We start from the raw sequence: 20,498 nt of genomic DNA, 5'->3' as shown, positions 1-20,498 counted from the left end.
TCATTAAAAATCCTACAATGTGATTTTCTGGAGAAAAAAATTCTCAATTTGTCTGTCATAGTTGACGTGTACCTATGATGAAAATTACAGGCCTCTCTCATCTTTTTAAGTGGGAGAACTTGCACAATTGGTGGCTGACTAAATACTTTTTTCCCCCACTGTATATATACAGTGGGGAGATGTTTTCCTACTTACAAAGCATGTAGAGGTCTGTTATTTTTATCATAGGTACACTTCAACTGTGAGAGACGGAATCTAAAACAAAAATCCAGAAAATCACATTGTATGAGGGAAGGAGGTTGTTGGCCAAGATCTCGCGATACATGGCCCCATCCATCCTCCCCTCAATACGGTGCAGTCGTCCTGTCCCCTTTGCAGAAAAGCATCCCCAAAGAATGATGTTTCCACCTCCATGCTTCACGGTTGGGATGGTGTTCTTGGGGTTGTACTCATCCTTCTTCTTCCTCCAAACACGGCGAGTGGAGTTTAGACCAAAAAGCTCTGTTTTTGTCTCATCAGACCACATGACCTTCTCCCATTCCTCCTCTGGATCATCCAGATGGTCATTGACAAACTTCAGATGGGCCTGGACATGCGCTGACTTGAGCAGGGGGACCTTGCGTGCGCTGCAGGATTTTATTCCATGACGGCGTAGTGTGTTACTAATGGTTTTCTTTGAGACTGTGGTCCCAGCTCTCTTCAGGTCATTGACCAGGTCCTGCCGTGTAGTTCTGGGCTGATCCCTCACCTTCCTCATGATAATTGATGCCCCACGAGGTGAGATCTTGCAGGGAGCCCCAGTCCGAGGGTGATTGACCGTCATCTTGAACTTCTTCCATCTTCTAATAATTGCGCCAACAGTTGTTGCCTTCTCACCAAGCTGCTTGCCTATTGTCCTGTAACCCATCCCAGCCTTGTGCAGGTCTACAATTTTAGCCCTGATGTCCTTACACAGCTCTCTGGTCTTGGCCATTGTGGAGAGGTTGGAGTCTGTTTGAGTGTGTGGACAGGTGTCTTTTATACAGGTAACGAGTTCAAACAGGTGCAGTTAATACAAGTAATGAGTCGAACAGGAGGGCTTCTTAAAGAAAAACTAACAGGTCTGTGAGAGCCGGAATTCTTACTGGTTGGTAGGTGATCAAATACTTATGTCATGCAATAAAATGCAAATTAATTACTTAAAAATCATACAATGTGATTTTCTGGATTTTTGACCTCTACATGCTTTGTAAGTAGGAAAACCTGCAAAATCAGCAGTGTATCAAATACTTGTTCTCCCCACTGTGTGTGTGTGTGTGTATATATATATATATATATATATATATATATATGCAGTAATTTGCCATGTATGAATACGCTATTCAATGTGTTTCTATGGGCTAATAGCAGCAAGGCCAAATTCACCGCGACGCGGTTAGCTTTTAACAGCTAGGACCGCTATTTCTTGTCTCGGAATCCCGCTTAATTGACAGGTTAGTCTAATTGAAAGAGCCGCTAAGCTGCTAACTTTAGCCTTCAAGCTAACAAAGTTAGTCCCAGATGAGTTTTCCAATGGAGATCTCTTTGTCTGGAGAAGTAAATGAACGGTTCCAGCGCTGTAGGAGCTGTATCTACTACGCTTTATTTCGGGACAAACTGGATCACTCAGAGTTCCAATGCGGCGATTGTTTGCTTGCCGAGGAGTATAGGCTTGAGGTGGCTTCCTTGATCATGCAAGTAGCCAGCCTACTATCGTATCTGAAGATTATGCCTTTGTTAAATGTTTTTCATGACGAAATGGAATGTTGGTTGTTAGTATAATGTAACATATAATAGACAGGAAGTGTATTGTAAACTGGCCAGCAGAGGGAGCCATCTTGTTGCATTGGTTATAAATAGGGGTACACGAAGAAGATAGGTCAGAGCAGACATCAGAATTGGACGACACTACTGCTCTCCGGGTGTCATGTCACCTGTTACTCATGCTGAAGCTTATGATCTGAATAAACCTTATGATCGACGTTCAGTATGAGCAGACTCCTTGATTGACGGTAACACCTACGAATAACATACACTACACTACATAAGAAACTGGGGAAAACGCAGAGTGGAATGTTTACCTCTTCTACACCGGTGGCTGGATGGTTTTCATGCATGTTGGATGCATCTCCATCTTGTTGTTTGTCGTTATCCGACTGGCTGGTGTTGCCCGGAGTTCATCCGCCAGGGGAGCCATCTCCTGCCTCTCCTCCCCCATCTGATAGCGGAGTCAAATGAGCACAGCAAGAGGAGCATGGCAATCAATGATGGTCGCATGCCACGGAAGCCTAAGACAGCGGCCTCCCGCAAAGCAGTCTACACGCCCAACGAGTGGCCCGGGGCGGATACAAACAACTAATAGTTTGGTGTTAAGAAATGTGACTGTTCCTGGTGCAAAAACAATGTCCTATCCCGGAGCTAAAGTAAATTACATTACTAAGCTGCTCCCGAATGTACTACGCAAGGACATGGCAATCGATGCTATCATAGTCCATGTGGGTTTTAATGACATTATGAAGGGCAGCTCTGAACAGTTGAAACTGGATTTCAAAGAGCTGATTGACTCTGCTAGACACTAATAAAAGACCCATCATATCTGGCCCTGTGCCCCCTCTGAATCGTGGCATTGAATGCTTTAGTAGGACAACTGGCTACGTGATTATTGCAGCTCAATGGGTGTAACTTTTGTTAACAATTTCGATACCTTTTGGAAGAAAACACATTTTATAAGGAGGATGTTATCCACCCAAATCATTTGGGTTCCTGGATCCTTTCACAGCATTATAAGGCTACGTTGAGACAATGACCCAAACCCAGCTCCGTTAATCCCTACCATTGTGTCGCTGAGTCATCATAATGCTTTAGCAAATGTACATTATACCAGGAGCATTGGTAGACACAATCTAAGTAACCTAATGTATGTCCCTCTATCTGCCCTGAATGCCTCTACTGATCCTACAGCTATTGTATGCAGCAATCATGTCTATGAACCAGATTTATACTGTTAGCACTGAGGTGGTGTGCCCTAGTAGGAAGTGCACTGTGTGCAGCTCGCCCTGCACTAACAAAAACATGAACATCTACTTCTGCTAAGCTTCCCAGTAAAGCAATGACCACAAGCAAGCATCCCAGAATAGTGCTCAAAATAGCCCACGTTAACATATGTAGCTTAAGAAACAAGGTTCATGAAATTAATAATTTGCTAGTAACCAATGACAGTCAGAATATGAATATCTCTGAAACTCACTTAGACAATACCTTTGATACAGTGGTAGCAATACAATGTAATAACATTTACAGAAAAGACAGAAATGCCAGTGGTGGAGGTGTTGCTGTTTTTATATTCAGAACCACATTCCTGTAAAGATTAGAGAGGATCTCTAATCCCCCGTTTTAATTTTTTTTTTCTTTCTCTCTGATTACTATTAACTTGAAATTCATAAAACACCAAATGCTTCTGTAGTGAAAATGTAAACAAAATTGAGCATAGGCCTATTTATTTCTGCAACAACACACTCACTCATCACAAACTGTAAGCAAGCTAGTTACAGGGCCTCCTAAAGACATGATTGACATCAGGAAAAGAGGGTGGCCTATCAGCTGATCAATGATGTTGATGATTGATATAAATCTGATAGTTAGCTAGCTCGTTTTCTTTTACTAATTGTGATTTACCTCTGTCTTTCTGCCTCTCTCTGCAGCTTCTACCAGCCAACCAGGCTGAATATTGATGTAGGCTAAATCAAGCGTTAATCAAATGTTAATGGCGCCGGAGGGGATGGCTGCTGTTTTATGGACTCGTAACACAGTTGGTTTTTTTCGGCTTGTTTGTAACTTAATTTGTACATAATGTTGCTGCTACTGTCTCTTATGACCGAAAAGAGCTTCTGGACATCAGAACAGCGATTACTCACCTTGAACTAGAATAAATGTTTTTCTTTAATGAGTCGGACGAGAGGAATTTGCTCCAGAGACCCGACAGGGCCCTCACCCCTGTCATTCGCAGTAGAAAGAAAAGGAGATATCGCGGCAGGAGATCGGGGAGCTTGGTAAGGAGCCGGCGACGAGTGGCTAATCTGATACTATTGGCCAACTTACAATCGCTTGATAATGAAGTGGACAAAGTACAGGCACGAATATCCTACCAACGGGACATTAACTGTATTTTATGTTTCATCGAGTCGTGGCTGAACGAAGACATGAATAACATACAGCTCTATTGGCAGGATAAAACAGCAGCCTCTGGTAAGACAAGGGGTGGCGGTCTATGTATATGTGTAAACAGCTGGTGCATGATATCTAAGGTAGTCTCAAGGTTTTGCTCGCCTGAGGTAGAGTATCTCATGATAAGCTGTAGACCACACTATCTACCAAGAGAGTTTATCTATATTCTTCGTCGCTGTCTATTTACCACCACAAACCGATGCTGGCACTAAGACCGTACTCAATGAACTGTATACGGCCATAAGTCAACAGGAAAACGCTCATCCAGAGGCAGTGCCCTAGTGGCCGGAGACTTTAATGCAGGGAAACTTAAATCCGTTTTACCTAAATTCTACCAGCATGTTAAATGGGCAACCAGAGAAGGGAAAAAAAAAACTCTAGACCACCTTTACTCCACACACAGAGACACATACAAAGCTCTTGCTCGCCCTCCATTTGGCAAATCTGACCATAATTATATCCTCCTGATTCCTGCTTACAAGCAAAAACTAAAGCAGGAAGCACCAATGACTCTGTCAATAAAAAAGTGGTCAGATGACGCAGATGCTAAGCTACAGGTCTGTTTTGCTGGCACAGACTGGAATATGTTCCGGGATTCTTCCGATGGCATTGAGGAGTACACCACATCAGTCACTGGCTTCATCAATAAGTGCATCAATGACGTCATCCTCACAGTGACTGTACGTACATACCCCAACCAGAAGCTATGGATTACAGGCAACATCCGCACTGAGCTAAAGGGTAGAGCTGCCGCTTTCAAGGAGCGGGACTCTAACCTGGAAGCTTATAAGAAATCCCGCTATGCCCTCCGAACCATCACAGGCAAAGCGTCAATACAGGACTAAGAGCTCTGACGCTCGTCGGATGTGGCAGGGCTTGCAAACTATTACAGACTACAAAGGGAAGCACAGCCGTGAGCTGCCCGGTGACACGAGCCAACCAGATGAGCAAAATTACATCTATGCTCGCTTCGAGCCAAGTAACACTGAAACATGCATGAGAGCATCAGCTGTTCCGGACGACTGAGTGATCACGCTCTCCATAGCCAATGTGAGTAAGACCTTTTTAAACAGGTCAACATTCACAGGGCCAGACGGATTACCAGGACGTGTACTCCGAGCATGCAATGACCAACTGGCAAGTGTCTTTACTGACATTTTCAACCTGTCCCTGACTGAGTCTGTAATAACAACATGTTTCAAGCAGACCACCATAGTCCCTGTGCCCAAGAACACTAAGGTAACCTGCCTAAATGACTACCGAGCCGTAGCACTCACGTCTGTAGCCATGAAGTGCTTTGAAAGGCTGGTCATGGCTCACATCAACACCATTATCCCAGAAACCCTAGACCCACTAAATTTGCATACTGCCCCAACAGATCCACAGATGATACAATATCTATTGTGCTCCACACTGCCCTTTCACACCTGGACAAAAGGAACGCCTATGTGAGAATGCTATTCATTGGCTACAGCTCAGCATTCAACACCACAGTGCCCTCAAAGCTCATCACTAAGCTAAGGACCCTGGGACTAAACACCACCCTCTGCAACTGGATCCTGGACTTCCTGACGGGCCACCCCCAGGTGGTAAGGGTAGGTAACAACACATCCGCCACGCTGATCCTCAACACGGGGGCCCCTTAGGGGTGCGTGCTCAGTCCCCTCCTGTACTCCCTGTTGACTCATGACTGCATGACCAGGCACGACTCCAACACCATAATTTAAGTTTGCCGACGACACAACAGTGGTAGGCATGATCACCGACAACGACGAGACAGCCTATAGGGAGGAGGTCAGAGACCTGGCCGTGTAATGCCAGGACAACAACCTCTCCCTCAACGTGATCAAGACAAAAGAGATGATTGTGGACTACAGGAAAAAGAAGAGGACCGAGTACGCCTCCATTCTCATCGGCGGGGCTGTAGTGGAGCAGGTTGAGAGCTTCAAGTTCCTTGGTGTCCACATCACCAACAAACTAACATGGTCCAAGCACACCAAGACCGTCGTGAAGAGGGCACGACAAAACCTATTCCCCCTCAGGAGACTGAAAAGATTTGGCATGGGTCCTCAGATCCTCAAAAAGTTATACAGCTGCACCATCGAGAGCATCCTGACTGGTTGCATCACTGCCTGGTATGGCAACTACTTTGCCTCCGACTGCAAGGCACTACAGAGGGTAGTGCGTACGGCCCAGTACATCACTGGGGCCGAACTCCCTGTCATCCAGGACCTCTATACCAGGTGGTGTCAGAGGAAGGCCCTACAAATTGTCAGACTCCAGCCACCCTAGTCATAGACTGTTCTCTCTGCTACCGCACGGCAAGCGGTACCGGAGCACCAAGTCTAGGTCCAAAAGGCTTCTTAACAGCTTCTACCCCCAAGCCATAAGACTCCCGAACAGCTAATCATGGCTACCTGGACTATTTGCATCCCCCCTCTTTTACGCTGCTGCTACTGTTTAATATCTATGCATAGTCACTAACTCTACCTACATGTAAATATTACCTCAAAACGGCGGAACTGGGCATGAGCTCAGTACTGGGCAGATTAATTGGTCGTTATCAATAAAACGTCACAATATGATGCAGAGCGTTCGATTTGGCTGCTGGGGGGCAAGGAGATTTATAATTACGTGCCATTTTCAAGGGATATCAACACATTTCAAATTATTCCAAATTCAGCTCTATCATCAGAGGTATACAGCAAGTAACTGCATGCTTTTCAGGATCAATAAACATCAATTGATTATGTAATTTCAGACAATCTATTTGCCAGCTAGCTAGCTAGCTAGCTAACCAAACAACGTGTCATTTAGCTTGCTTCATCAGAGATTAGGCTTTTGGAAAGAGCTTGACATCGGCAAGTCCTCGTCCTAGTAAAGTTGTCTGTCGGACTACTGTCGTCACCACTATAGATGGCAAGCAAATCAAACAATTTTTGGATATAGCTATAGCCGTGGGAAGTAGGGGGTGCACAGTGGAGGCTCCTCAGGGGAGGAAGGGGAGGACCATCATCCTCAATTAATTTCAGAAAGATTAAAATAGTGAAACATTAAAGTTATCCTTTCTTGGAAAAACTATACTAAATATATTCACGTCACCAAATAATTGATTAAAACACAGTTTTGCAATGAAGGTCTACAGTAGCCTCAACAGCACTCTGTAGGGTAGCACCATGGTGTAGCTGGAGGACAGCTAGTTTCCGTCCTCCTCTGGGCACATTGACTTCAATACAAAACCTAGGAGGCTTGTGGTTCTCACACCCTTCTATAGCCTTACACAGTAATTATGACAACTTTTGGAGGACATCCTCCAACCTATCAGAGCTCTTGCAGCATGAACGGACATGTTGTCCACCCAATTGAAGGATCAGTGCATGAATCTAGTACCTAAAGCATAAGCTACAGCTAGCTATCACTGCAGTGCATAAAATGTGGTGAGTAGCTAGTTGACCCAAAGAGAGAGAAGTACAATAGTTGAACAGTTGTTAACAAAATAATTTCTTCAAAAATGGAGGGAGAGAGATTTTGTATTCTTTTCACTTACTTTTCAAGTGAATACAGCTGGCTAGTTTGGCCTACTCAAACACCCAGCTCAAACAGAGAGGGATGCTATGTTAGCTAGCTGGCTATGGCTATCCAACACTGGAACTCTTCCAAGTCAAGGTAAGCTTTTGGTATTATTAATTTATTGCCACCTGGGCCCACCGGTGTAACTGCTGAACTCCTTGCTGACTGTACACTGTACTGCGTGATTGTAGCGGGTTTACTAACGTGTTAGTTCTAGTAGCTATGTTGACTATAACGTTATAAAATGGTGACAACTATGTAGGCTGTGTGTAGCGGTTATGATATGAAAGTTAGGCTTGGAAAGATTTTTTTCTCCTGTTCCCAGGGAGCTGATGTGTTGTGCACTGAAGTCCACAAACGACGGGAAAAGGTGAGAGGAGGAGAGTGTAGATGCAAGAACAAATGATACAACGATCAAAGGGATCATGCTGTGGCTGCTATGAAAGTGAACTGTGTTTGTGTGATCAGGGGTGTATTCATTCTACCGATTCTGTTGAAAAACGTTTCTTAAACGGAACAAAACTGGGATAAATATACCTGAATTTGTCCAATAGAAACTCTCGTTTGCAACTTTTGGACTAATGATTACACCCTAGATCAGCTAGATGCAGGCAAGAGTGTGCAAGGTAGTATTGAATGTGTCAATGTCTGTCACCTTGATTACTCACATTTCTTTCGACCTGTGCACCTACATTGTAAAATTTAATTCATAGGCTAGGTTGTAGCAACCTCATGATGGGTATAGGGAAAATTAGAGTATCATTTAGTAGCTAACACCTATCGATGTTACATTGAGCTGGGTGAATGGAATATGAATGACAGTCATCCAATATGCTGTAATAGAAATAAGGCCATGCTCATTAAAAAAAATATCTGCCTCCCTCATCTAAAACGGCACTGACCGCCACTGGTACTGCAGCACCCCCAGAAAAATCTGGAGAAAAAATAATAATCTGTTTTTTTCACAAGTAGTGCACTGGGCCTTTAATAGTCCTGTATTAATGGACAGATATATCCATCTGCAGCGCCAGCACTGATGGAACAATGCTCCTATACGAAGGTTATAACAATTAACTTAGCCTTAAGATGCTTTTGGGAAACCGGGCCGTGATCCGTTGTTAGTTAGTTAGCTAGCTAGCCAATTTGACGTGGTCCATCAATCAATCAATGTAGCCTATCATTTCTGTCAGCAGCAATCGTGATTAAACACTTTTAAAAACAATGTTGAAAAGGGGATGTTGGCAAACGTCGCTAGGTAGGCCTATATTGGTTGGAGAAAAAAGTTAATCTACTTAACACTATGTTTGGCCAACTGTACAAAGTTTCTACAGGTAGGCCTAAACATTATCAGCTAACAGTAGGCTACATCGGCAAGTGTGCCCTTCTACTGCTTGGCAGGCAGAGCCCACAGAGGATGGGAAATTAACCTAAACCACTTATACTTGTCAGGTATAGTTAACTTTTTATTTTATATCCCTCAACTATCCAATTAATGGTGGTCAATATTGAACGATATCGTGAGGCTACCCACATGTACACTACATTACCAAAAGTATGTGGACACCTGCTCGTCGAACATTTCATTCACAGAAATCATGGGCATTAATATGGAATTTGTCCCACTTTGCTGCTATAACAGCCTCCACTCTTCTGGGAAGGCTTTCCACTAGATGTTGGAACATTGCTGCGGGGACTTGCTTCCATTCAGCCACAAGCATTTGTGAGATCGGGCACTGATTAGGCATGGCTCGCAGTCGCCATTCCAATTCATCCCAAAGGTGTTCGATGGGGTTGAGGTCAGGGCTCTGTGCAGGCCAGTCAAGTTCTTCCTCACCGATCTCGACAAACCATTTCTGTTTGGACCTCGCTTTGTGCATGGGGGCATTGTCATGCTGACACAGGAAAGGGCCTTCCCCAAACTGTTGCCACAAAGTTGGAAGCACAGAATCGTCTAGAATGTAATTGTATGCTGTAGCTTTAAGATTTCACTTCACTGGAACGAAGGGGCCTAGCCCGAACCATGAAAAACAGCCCCAAACTATTATTCCTCCTCAACCAAACTTTACAGTTGGAACTATGCATTGGGGCAGGTAGCGTTCTCCTGGCATCCGCCAAACCCAGATTCGTCCGTCGGACTGTCAGATGGTGAAGCGTGATTCAACACTCCAGAGAACACGTTTCCACTGCTACAGAGTCCAATGACGGCGAGCTTTACACCACTCCAGCCGACGCTTGGCATTGCGCATGGTGATCTTAGGCTTGTGTGTGGCTGCTCGGCCATGGAAACCCATTTCATGAAGCTCCTGACGAACAGTTATTGTGCTGACATTGCTTCCAGAGGCAGTTTGGAACTCAGTAGTGAGTGTTGCAACCGAGGACAGACGATTTGTACGTGCTACACGCTTCAGCACTTGGTGGTCACGTTCTGTGAGCATGTGTGGCCTACCACTTCCCGGCAGTGACCGGGGCAGCTCTAGCAGGGTAGAAATTTGACAACTGACTTGTTGGAAAGGTGGCATCCTATGACGGTGCCACATTGAAAGTCACTGAGCTCTTCAGTAAGGCCATTTTACTGCCAATGTTTGTCTATGTAGATTGCATGATAGTGTGCTCTGTTTTATACACCTGTCAGCAACAGGTGTGGCTAAAATAGCCAAATCCACTAATTTGAAGGTGTGTCCACATACGTGTGTGTGTGTGTGTGTGTGTGTGTGTGTGTGTGTATATATATATATATATATATATATATATATATATATATATATATATATATATAGATAGATAGATAGATAGATAGATAGATAGATAGATAGATAGATAGTGTATCTGGAATTACATGATCAATTGATGTTTACTGATCAGGAAAAGCATGCAGTTACTTGCTGTATAACTCTGATAGAGCTAAATGTGCACAATTGTTTTGCATGGAATAATCAGCATTTGTAGTTTTGACTATGCTCTTCAAGAGGTTAACCAAACAGTTAGCATTTATTTAATCATCCCTTGAAAACGGCAGGCAGTTTTCAATGGTTTTAGCAGAGCTTTGCCCCCCAGCAGCCAAATCGAACGCTCAGCACCTTTTTATTGTGAAGTTTTATTGATAATGACCTATAGGTGGAACCAGTGTGTTCCGAACAACAATAACAAAAATGTATTTAAAAAACTACATTTTTGTGGAAATTATACCAGCACCCAAAAGGGCACTTTGGAGACTGGAAGGGCAAAGGGGCATGTGCTCTGCACAGGTAGAGCCTTATCTGTGCATGTGCCTGACATCATAGCCATACTTAGACCAATTAAATTACAATTTAAATACTTAATCTAATTTAATCCACTTTATTGGCAATAGAATAGCCTATTCTCAACTAATCTTATCTAAATAAATGTTAAAATGCATTGAATCAGACCTGTCTATAAAATATAAACTGATGACTAATCTACATTACCATGACAGTCATCTCAATCAGGACCGGCTGTCTTGCTCAGAAGTCCAGAGGACATATTTAATAAATAAAACAATTCCCTCATTTATGTCTAGATCCCAACTTATTTATGTCATGATCACTACATAATAAAAGTTATTTTGTCGAGATCACAAGATAATCAAAAGTACCACGCGGCATCCATTCATTTGTTCATGTAACAGTGTTTCTTCCGTCCCTCTCCTCGCCTCTACCTGGGCTTGAACCAGGGACCCTCTGCACACATCGACAACAGTCACCCTCGAAGCACCGTTACCCGTCGCTCCACAAAAGCCGCGGCCCTTGCAGAGCAAGGGAAACAACTACTTCAAGGTCTCAGAGCGAGTGACGTCACCGATTGAAATGCTACTAGTGCGGACCGCTAACTAGCTAGCCATTTCACACCGGTTGCATTCAGATGGACGATAACCACCTCATCAAGGAGCCCATTGGCTGTGTTGATTGCAATGCGCTCGATGGGGGCATTTTAGCCCTGAGATCCTACAAGACAACATCCTAATTTATCAGTCTCTGGGGCTGCTATTGAATCTAATCAGCCTCCCAGGAATAGAGCACACCAACTCTTGATCACATACAGTGGGGAGAACAAGACGATTTTGCAGGTTTTCCTACTTACAAAGCATGTAGAGGTCTGTAATTTTTATCATAGGTACACAACTGTGAGACGGAATCTAAAACAAATCCAGAAAATCACATTGTATGATTTTTAAGTAATTAATTTGCATTTTATTGCATGACATAAGTATTTGATACATCAGAAAAGCAGAACTTAATATTTGGTACAGAAACCTTTGTTTGCAATTACAGAGATCATACGTTTCCTGTAGGTCTTGACCAGGTTTGCACACACTGCAGCAGGGATTTTGGCCCACTCCTCCATACAGACCTTCTCCAGATCCTTCAGGTTTCGGGGCTGTTGCTGGGCAATATGGACTTTCAGCTCCCTCAAGATTTTCTATTGGGTTCAGGTCTGGAGACTGGCTAGGCCACTCCAGGACCTTCAGATGCTTCTTATGGAGCCACTCCTTAGTTGCCCTGGCTGTGTGTTTCGGGTCGTTGTCATGCTGGAAGACCCAGCCACGACCCATCTTCAATGCTCTTACTGAGGGAAGGAGGTTGTTGGCCAAGATCTCGCGATACATGGCCCCATCAATCCTCCCCTCAATACGGTGCAGTCGTACTGTCCCCTATGCAGAAAATCATCCCCAAAGAATGATGTTTCCACCTCCATAATTCACGGTTGGGATGGTGTTCTTGGGGTTGTACTCATCCTTCTTCTTTCTCCAAACACGGCGAGTGGAGTTTAGAGCAAAAAGCTCTGTTTTTGTCTCATCAGACCACATGACCTTCTCCCATTCCTCCTCTGGATCATCCAGATGGTCATTGGCAGACTTCAGACGGGCCTGGACATGCGCTGGCTTGAGCAGGGGGACCTTGCGTGCGCTGCAGGATTTTAATCCATGACGGCGTAGTGTGTTACTAATGGTTTTCTTTGAGACTGTGGTCCCAGCTCTATTCAGGTGATTGACCAGGTCCTGCCGTGTAGTTCTGGGCTGATCCCTCACCTTCCTCATGATCATTGATGCCCCACGAGGTGAGATCTTGCATGGAGCCCTAGACCGAGGGTGATTGACCGTCATCTTGAACTTCTTCCATTTTCTAATAATTGTGCCAACAGTTGTTGCCTTCTCACCAAGCTGCTTGCCTATTGTCCTGTAGCCCATCCCAGCCTTGTACAGGTCTACAATTTTATCCCTGATGTCCTTACACAGCTCTCTGGTCTTGGCCATTGTGGAGAGGTTGGAGTCTGAGTGTGTGGACAGGTCTTTTATACAGGTAATGAGTTCAAACAGGTGCAGTTAATACAGGTAATGAGTGGAGAACAGGAGGGCTTCTTAAAGAAAAACGAACAGGTCTGTGAGAGCCGGAGTTCTTACTGGTTGTTAGGTGATCAAATACTTATGTCATGCAATAGAATGCAAATTAATTATTTAAAAATCATACAATGTGATTTTCTGGATTTTTGTTTTAGATTCCGTCTCTCACAGTTGAAGTGTACCTACGATAAAAATTACAGACCTCTACATGCTTTGTAAGTAGGAAAACCTGCAAAATCGGTAGTGTATCAAATACTTTTTCTCCCCACTGTACATAATGCACTGACTGCTAATCTGCCTTTTTACAGTTTTTCACTTTTTTGGTACATAATGTTTCCGCCATCGCTTCCTATGACTGAAAAGAGCTTCTAGACATCAGAACAGCGATTACTCACATCGAACTGGACGAGGATTTTTTTTATTTAATGAGTCGGACGCGAAGGATATACTGCTCTTCCCGGACCAGGCCCAAATCCCTGTCATTCGTATGAAGAGGAGATGCCGTTACAGAAGTCGACGAGCCGGATGCCTGGCGAGACTGCATCGGTGAGTGGATAATCCTGATTTACCCTCCGTTCTAATGGCGAATGTGCAATCACTGGAGAATAAACTGGATGAGCTCTGTTCAAGACGTGTAATATCCTATATTTCACCAAGTTGTGGTTGAACAAGGACATGGATAATATACATTTAGCTGGGTTTTCCGTGCATCGGCAAGACAGAACAGCAGCCTCCGGTAAGATCAGGGGGGTGGTGTGTGTCTTTGTCAACAACAGCTGGTGCGCGATCTCCAACATGAAGGAAGTCTCGAGGTTTTGCTCGCCTAAGTTAGAGTACATCTTGATAAACTGTAGACCACACTATTTACCAAGAGTTCTCATCTATATTCTTCATAGCTGTCTATTTACCACCACAAACTGATGCTGGCACTAAGACCGCACTCAACAAGCTGTATAAGGCCATAAGCAAACAAGAAAATGCTCATCTGGAGTTGGCGCTCCTAGTTGCCAGGGACTTTAATGCAGGAAAACTGAAATCAGTTTAACCTAATTTCTACCAGCATGTCACATGTGCAACTAGAGGAAAAAACTCTAAATCATCTTTACTCCACACACACACAAACGCGTACATAGCTCTCACTCACCCTCCATTTGACAAATCTGACCCTAACTCTATCCTCCTGATTCCTGCTTACAAGCAAAAACTCAAACAGGAAGTACCAGTGATGCGCTCAATATGGAAGTGGTCCGATGAAGCGGATGCTAAGCTACAGGACTGTTTCCATAGCACAGACTGGAATATGTTACGGGATTCATCCCATGGCAATGAGGAGTATACCACATCAGTCACCGGCTTCATTAATAAATGCATCGACTGCGTTGTCCCAACAGTGACCATACGTGTATATATCCCAACCAGAAGCCATGGATTACAGGCAACATCCGCACTGAGCTAAAGGCTGCAGCTGCCGCTTTAACGGAACGGGACACTAATCCGGACGCTTATAAGAAATCCTGCTAGGTCCGCCGACGAACCATCAAAAAGGCAAAGTGTCAATACAGGATTAAGATCGAATCCTACTACACCGGCTCTGATGCTCGTCGGACATGGCTTGGATTGCAAACTATCACAGATTACAAAGGGAAACCCAGCTGCGAGCTACCCAGTGACGCGAGCCTACCAGATGAGCTAAATTTAATTTCTGCTTGCTTCGAGGCAAGCAACACTGAACCATGCATGAGAGCACCAGCTGTTCCGGACAACTGTGTGATCACGCTCTCCGTAGCCGATGTGAATAAAACCTTTTAAACAGGTTAGCATTCACAAGGCCGCAGGGCCAGACGGATTACCAGGACGTATACTCAGAGCATGCGCTGACCAGCTGGCAAGTGTCTGCGCTGACCAGCTGGCAAGTGTCTTCACTGACATTTTCAACGTCTCTCTGACCCAGTCTGTAATACTTACATGTTTCAAGCAGAACATCATAGGCCCTGTGCCCAAGAACGCCAAGGTAACCTTCCTAAATAACTACCGCTGCGTCGCACTCCCATCTGTAGCCATGAAATGCTTTGAAAGGCTGATCATGGCTCACATCAACCATCATCCCAGAAACCCTGGACCCACTCCAATTCACATACCGCCCCAACAGATGACGCAATCTCTATTGCACTCCATACAGCCCTTTTCCACCTGGACAAAAGGAATGCCTACATGAGAATGCTGTTAATTGACTACAGCGCAGGGTTCAACACCATAGTGCCCCCCAAGCTCATCACTACGGACCCTGGGACTAAACACCTCCCTCTTCAACTGGATCCCTGACGGGCCTCCCCGAGGCGGTGAGGGTAGGCAACAACACATCCCCCACGCTAACCCTCAACACGGGCCACTCAGGAGTGCGTGCTCAGTCCCCTCCTGTGCTCCCTGTTCACCCACGACTGCATGGTCTTGCACAACTCGAACACCATCAAGTTTGCCGACGACACAACGGTGGTAGGCCTGATCACAGACGACGATGATGCAGCATATAGGGAGGAAGTCAGATACCTGGCAGTGTGGTGCCAGGACAACAACCTCTACCTCAACATGGGCAAACAAGGGAGCTTATCGTGGACTACAAGAAACGGAGGGCCGAACATGCCACCATTAACATCGACAGGGCTGTAGTATAGTGGGTCCTTAGTGATGTGGAAACATACCAACAAAGTTGTGAAGAGGGCATGACAACGCCTCTTCCCCTTCAGTAGGCTGAAAAGATTTGGCATGGGCCCTCAGATCCTCAAAGTTCTACAGCTGAACCATTGAGAGCATCTAGCCTGGCTGCATAATCGCTTGGTATGGCAAGTGCTCGGCATCCGACCGCAAGGCACTACAGAGGGTAGTGCGTACAGCCCAGTACATCAATGGGGCCGAACTCCCTGCCATCCTGGACCTCTATACCAGGCAGTGTCAGAGGAAGGACCTAAAAATGTCAGACTCCAGCCACCATAGACAGTTCTCTCTGCTACCGCACGGCAAGCGGTACCGGAGTACCAAGTCTGTGACCAAATGGCACTTGAACAGCTTCTACCCCCAAGCCATAAGACTGCTGAACAGTTAATCAAATGGCTACCCGGACAATTGACCCACTGTAATTTATTTATTTATCTTAAATATTTTGCACTGACTCCCTTGGCTGGCTCTATGCACACACACTAGACTCTACGCACACACTCACATATACTACACGCACACACTTACATTTACATTTTAGTCATTTAGCAGACGCTCTTATCCAGAGCGACTTACAGTTAGTGAGTGCATACATTTTCATACTGTCCACCCGTGGGAATCGAACCCACAACCCTGGCTACATACGCTCACACACAAAACGCACACACTCAAAACACACGCGCATATTGACGCCACACACACAAACACACTTTCACACTTCACATAAGCTGCTGTTACTCTGTTTATTATATTTGCTGATTGCCTAGTCACTTTTAACCCTACCCACATCTACATACTGTATTACCTCAACTACCTTGTACCCCGGCACATTCACTCAGTACTGGTTCTCCTTGTATAAAGCCTCATTGTGTTTACTGTGTTACTATTTCCTTTTTTATTCAGCAAATATTTCTTACTTTTTAATGATGCATAGTTTGGAATGGGCTAGTGAGTAAGCATTTCACTGTAAAGTCACCTGTTGTATTCTGCACATGTGACCAATAAAAATCGATTTGAATTGATTTTCATGTAAATATTCTAAAAACAACATGCACATTTTCCCATCAGAGTTGTTTCAGTCAAGTTGACTTGTTGCGGATAAAAGTCTGTAAATAAGTAGTGCACATAAAATAACTTTTGTGGTTAAATTCCCATGTACTGAATAAAAAATAGAAGTTAAATGGGTTTCCATCACATTTTAAACTCTAGGCTTTCTGAAGGTTCTGTCACTCTAGGCTTAATGATGGTTCTGTCACTAAAAATGTTGCATAGGTATAGCGAATGTGCCCACTCCGGTATTGGCACATGCGCTCTAGCCAGCAGCTCGCAGAGACAGTGCGTACACAATGAGATTATTATGAACAAAAGTGAGAGATTGACAAATAAAAATAAACTATCGATCATCATGTGATGAGCTTGATGCTTCTTTCAATAAATATCGAGGGTCTTATTCTGGAGACCTAATGATCGATGCTTGGCTGCCCTGTGAAGTTCATCATTTCTTCTGTAGCGTAATAAACTACATGCTTTCCAATGATGTCGTGACATTTTTCATCTGACATGTACTTGCATAAAATGGTCGGATAAGTTTGTTAATGTCAAACCACCTTGAGGATGCTGAAATTATATTTTTGGATGAACCTGCGCATGTCTACAGGAGACTTCTGAAGTAGCCTAATCAGATTAAAACATTGACTGGTTTTGTTTATGCCACATACTGTATAATGGTACTACATTTTAAAAGTTAGATTACAATTATTTAGGCTATATTGAAACGTTAAGTTCCAGGTGCGCGAGGAATAGGCGCTCGGATTGGAGAGGAGGCAGAGCGTGCATTAAGCTTTCCTGAATAACTGGGCCTGCCAGGACCATATGTGGCCACGTTATTATAAAACGACTTGGGAGAATGATGATGTGTAACAGAGCTCACATCTCAGTCAAATATAAAACAAAGTAAAAAATACAGCCAGTCTGGCCTGCTACTGTGCCTTTCTAGACCTTATAAACTGTAGAGGGTAGACCCACAACTGATCCAAATGGAATGAAACATTCAAATCACAGGGATTTTGCGCCTTTATTCAAATTACGTTTTCACTGCATTTTTTACTCCCTTGAAAACAATAATGCAATTATTCAATGCATTGTGGTGTTGTAGGCTATACTAGGTAGGATCATTGTATTGTCCCAAAAAGAGATCAATAGGAGAGCTTTTTCCGTTGCATGTCTCATTTCTTCACTGTCCTTTCATGTGCAATTCTACTCGCTAATGTTCAATCTTTAGTTAACAAAGTCGACGAACTACGGGCAAGGATTTCTTTCCAGAGAGACATCAAGGCCTGTAACATACTCTGTTTCAAGGAAACATGGCTCTCTTGGGATATTCTGTCGGAATTGGTCCAGCCAGAGGGGTTCTCAGTTCATCGCACAGACAGGAATAAATATCTCTCCGGGAAGCAGAAGGGAGGAGGTGTGTTTCATGATTAACGACTCGTGGTGTAATTGTAGTAACATAGAGGAACTCGAGTCCTTCTGTTCACCCGACCTAGAATATCTCACAATCAAATGCCGACCATATTATCTCCCAAGATAATTTTCTTTGGTTATAGTCACGGCCATGTATATCCCCCCTCAAGCCGATACCATGACGACCCTCAAAGAACTTCACTGGACCTTTATGCAAACTGGAAACCACATATCCCGAGGCTGCATTTATTGTAGCCGGGGATTTTAACAAAGCAAATTTGAGGACTAGGCTGCCTAAGTTCTATCAACATATCGACTGTTGTACTCGTGCTGCTAAAATCCTCGACCATTGCTATTCAAACTTCCGGGATGGTTATAAGGCCCTCCCCCGCCCTCCTTTCGGCAAATCTGACCACGACTCCATTTTGCTTCTCCCTTACTATAGGCAGAAACTCAAACAGGAAGTACCCGTGCTAAGGACTATTCAACGCTGGTCTGACAAATCGAAATCCACGCTTCAAGATTGTTTTGATCACGCGGACTGGGATATGTTCCGGGTAGCTTCCGAAAATAATTTAGACATATACACTGAAACCGTGACTGAGTTTAGCAGGACGTGTATAGGTGATGTTGTTTCCACCGTGACTATTAAAACCTACCCTAACCAGAAACTGTGGATAGACGGCAGCATTCGCGCAAATCTGAAAGCACAAACCACCGCATTCAACCATGGCAAGGTGACTGGGAATATGGCAGAATACAAACAGTGTAGCTACTCACTCCGCAAGGCAATTAAACTGGTAAAACATCAGTGTAGAGACAAAGTGGAGTCGCAATGCAACGGCTCAGACACGAACCTTATGTGGCAGAGTCTACAGACAATCACGGACTACAAAAAGAAAACCAGCCATGTCGCCGACACCTCGCTTCCAGACAAGCTAAACACCTTTGCCCGCTTTGAGGATAACACAGTGCCACTGACGAGGCCCACTACCAAGGACTGTGGCCTCTCCTTCTCCATGTCCGACGTGATTAAGCATGTTAACCCCCGCAAGGCTGCCGGCCCAGACTGCATCCCTAGCCGCGTCCTCAGAGCATGCGCAGACCAGCTGGCTGGTGTGTTCATGGACATATTCAATCTCTCCCTTTCCCAGTCTGCTGTTCCCACATGCTTCAAGAGGGCCACCATTGTTCCTGTACCCAAGAAAGCAAAGGTAACTGAACTAAATGACTATCGCCCTGTAGCACTCACCTCTGTCATCATGAAGTGCTTTGAGAGACTAGTCAAGGATCATATCACCTCTACCTTACCTGTCACCCTAGACCCACTTCAATTTGCTTACCGCCCCAATAGATCCACAAACGATGCAATCTCCATCACACTACACACTGCCCTATCCCATCTGGACAAGAGGAATACCTATGTAAGAATGCTGTTCATTGACTATAGCTCAGCATTCAACACCATAGTACCCTCCAAGCTCATCATTAAGCTCGAGGCCCTGGGTCTGAACCCCGCCCTCTGCAACTGGGTCCTTGACTTCCTGATGGGCCGCCCCCAGGTGGTGAAGGTAGGAAACAACATCTTGCTGATCCTCAACACTGGGGCCACACAAGGGTGCGTGCTCAGCCCCCTCCTGTACTCCCTGTTCACCCATGACTGCGTGGCCAAGCACGCCTCCAACTCAATCATCAAGTTTGCAGACAACACAACAGTAGTAGGCTTGATTACCAACAATGACGAGACCGCCTACAGGGAGGAGGTGAGGGCTCTGGGAGTGTGGTGCCAGGAAAATAACCTCTCACTCAACATCAACAAAACAAAGGAGATGATCGTGGACTTCAGGAAACAGCAGAGGGTGCACCCCCCTATCCACATCGACGGACCGCAGTGGAGAAGGTGGAAAGCTTCAGGTTCTTTGGCGTACACATCACCGACAAACTGAAATGGTCCACCCATGCAGACAGTGTGGTGAAGGCGCAACAGAGCCTCTTCAACCTCAGGAGGCTGAAGAAATGTGGCTTATTACCTAAAACCCTCACAAACTTTTACAGATGCACAATTGAGAGCATCCTGTCGGGCTGTATCACCCACCGCCTGGTACGGCAACTGCATCGCCCACAATCGCAGGGCTCTCCAGAGGGTGGTGCG

This window comes from Coregonus lavaretus, assembly GCF_964263955.1.
Source record: "Coregonus lavaretus genome assembly, chromosome: 27".
Lineage (NCBI taxonomy): Eukaryota > Metazoa > Chordata > Actinopteri > Salmoniformes > Salmonidae > Coregonus > Coregonus lavaretus.
Note: the sequence above shows the minus strand (reverse complement) of the source record.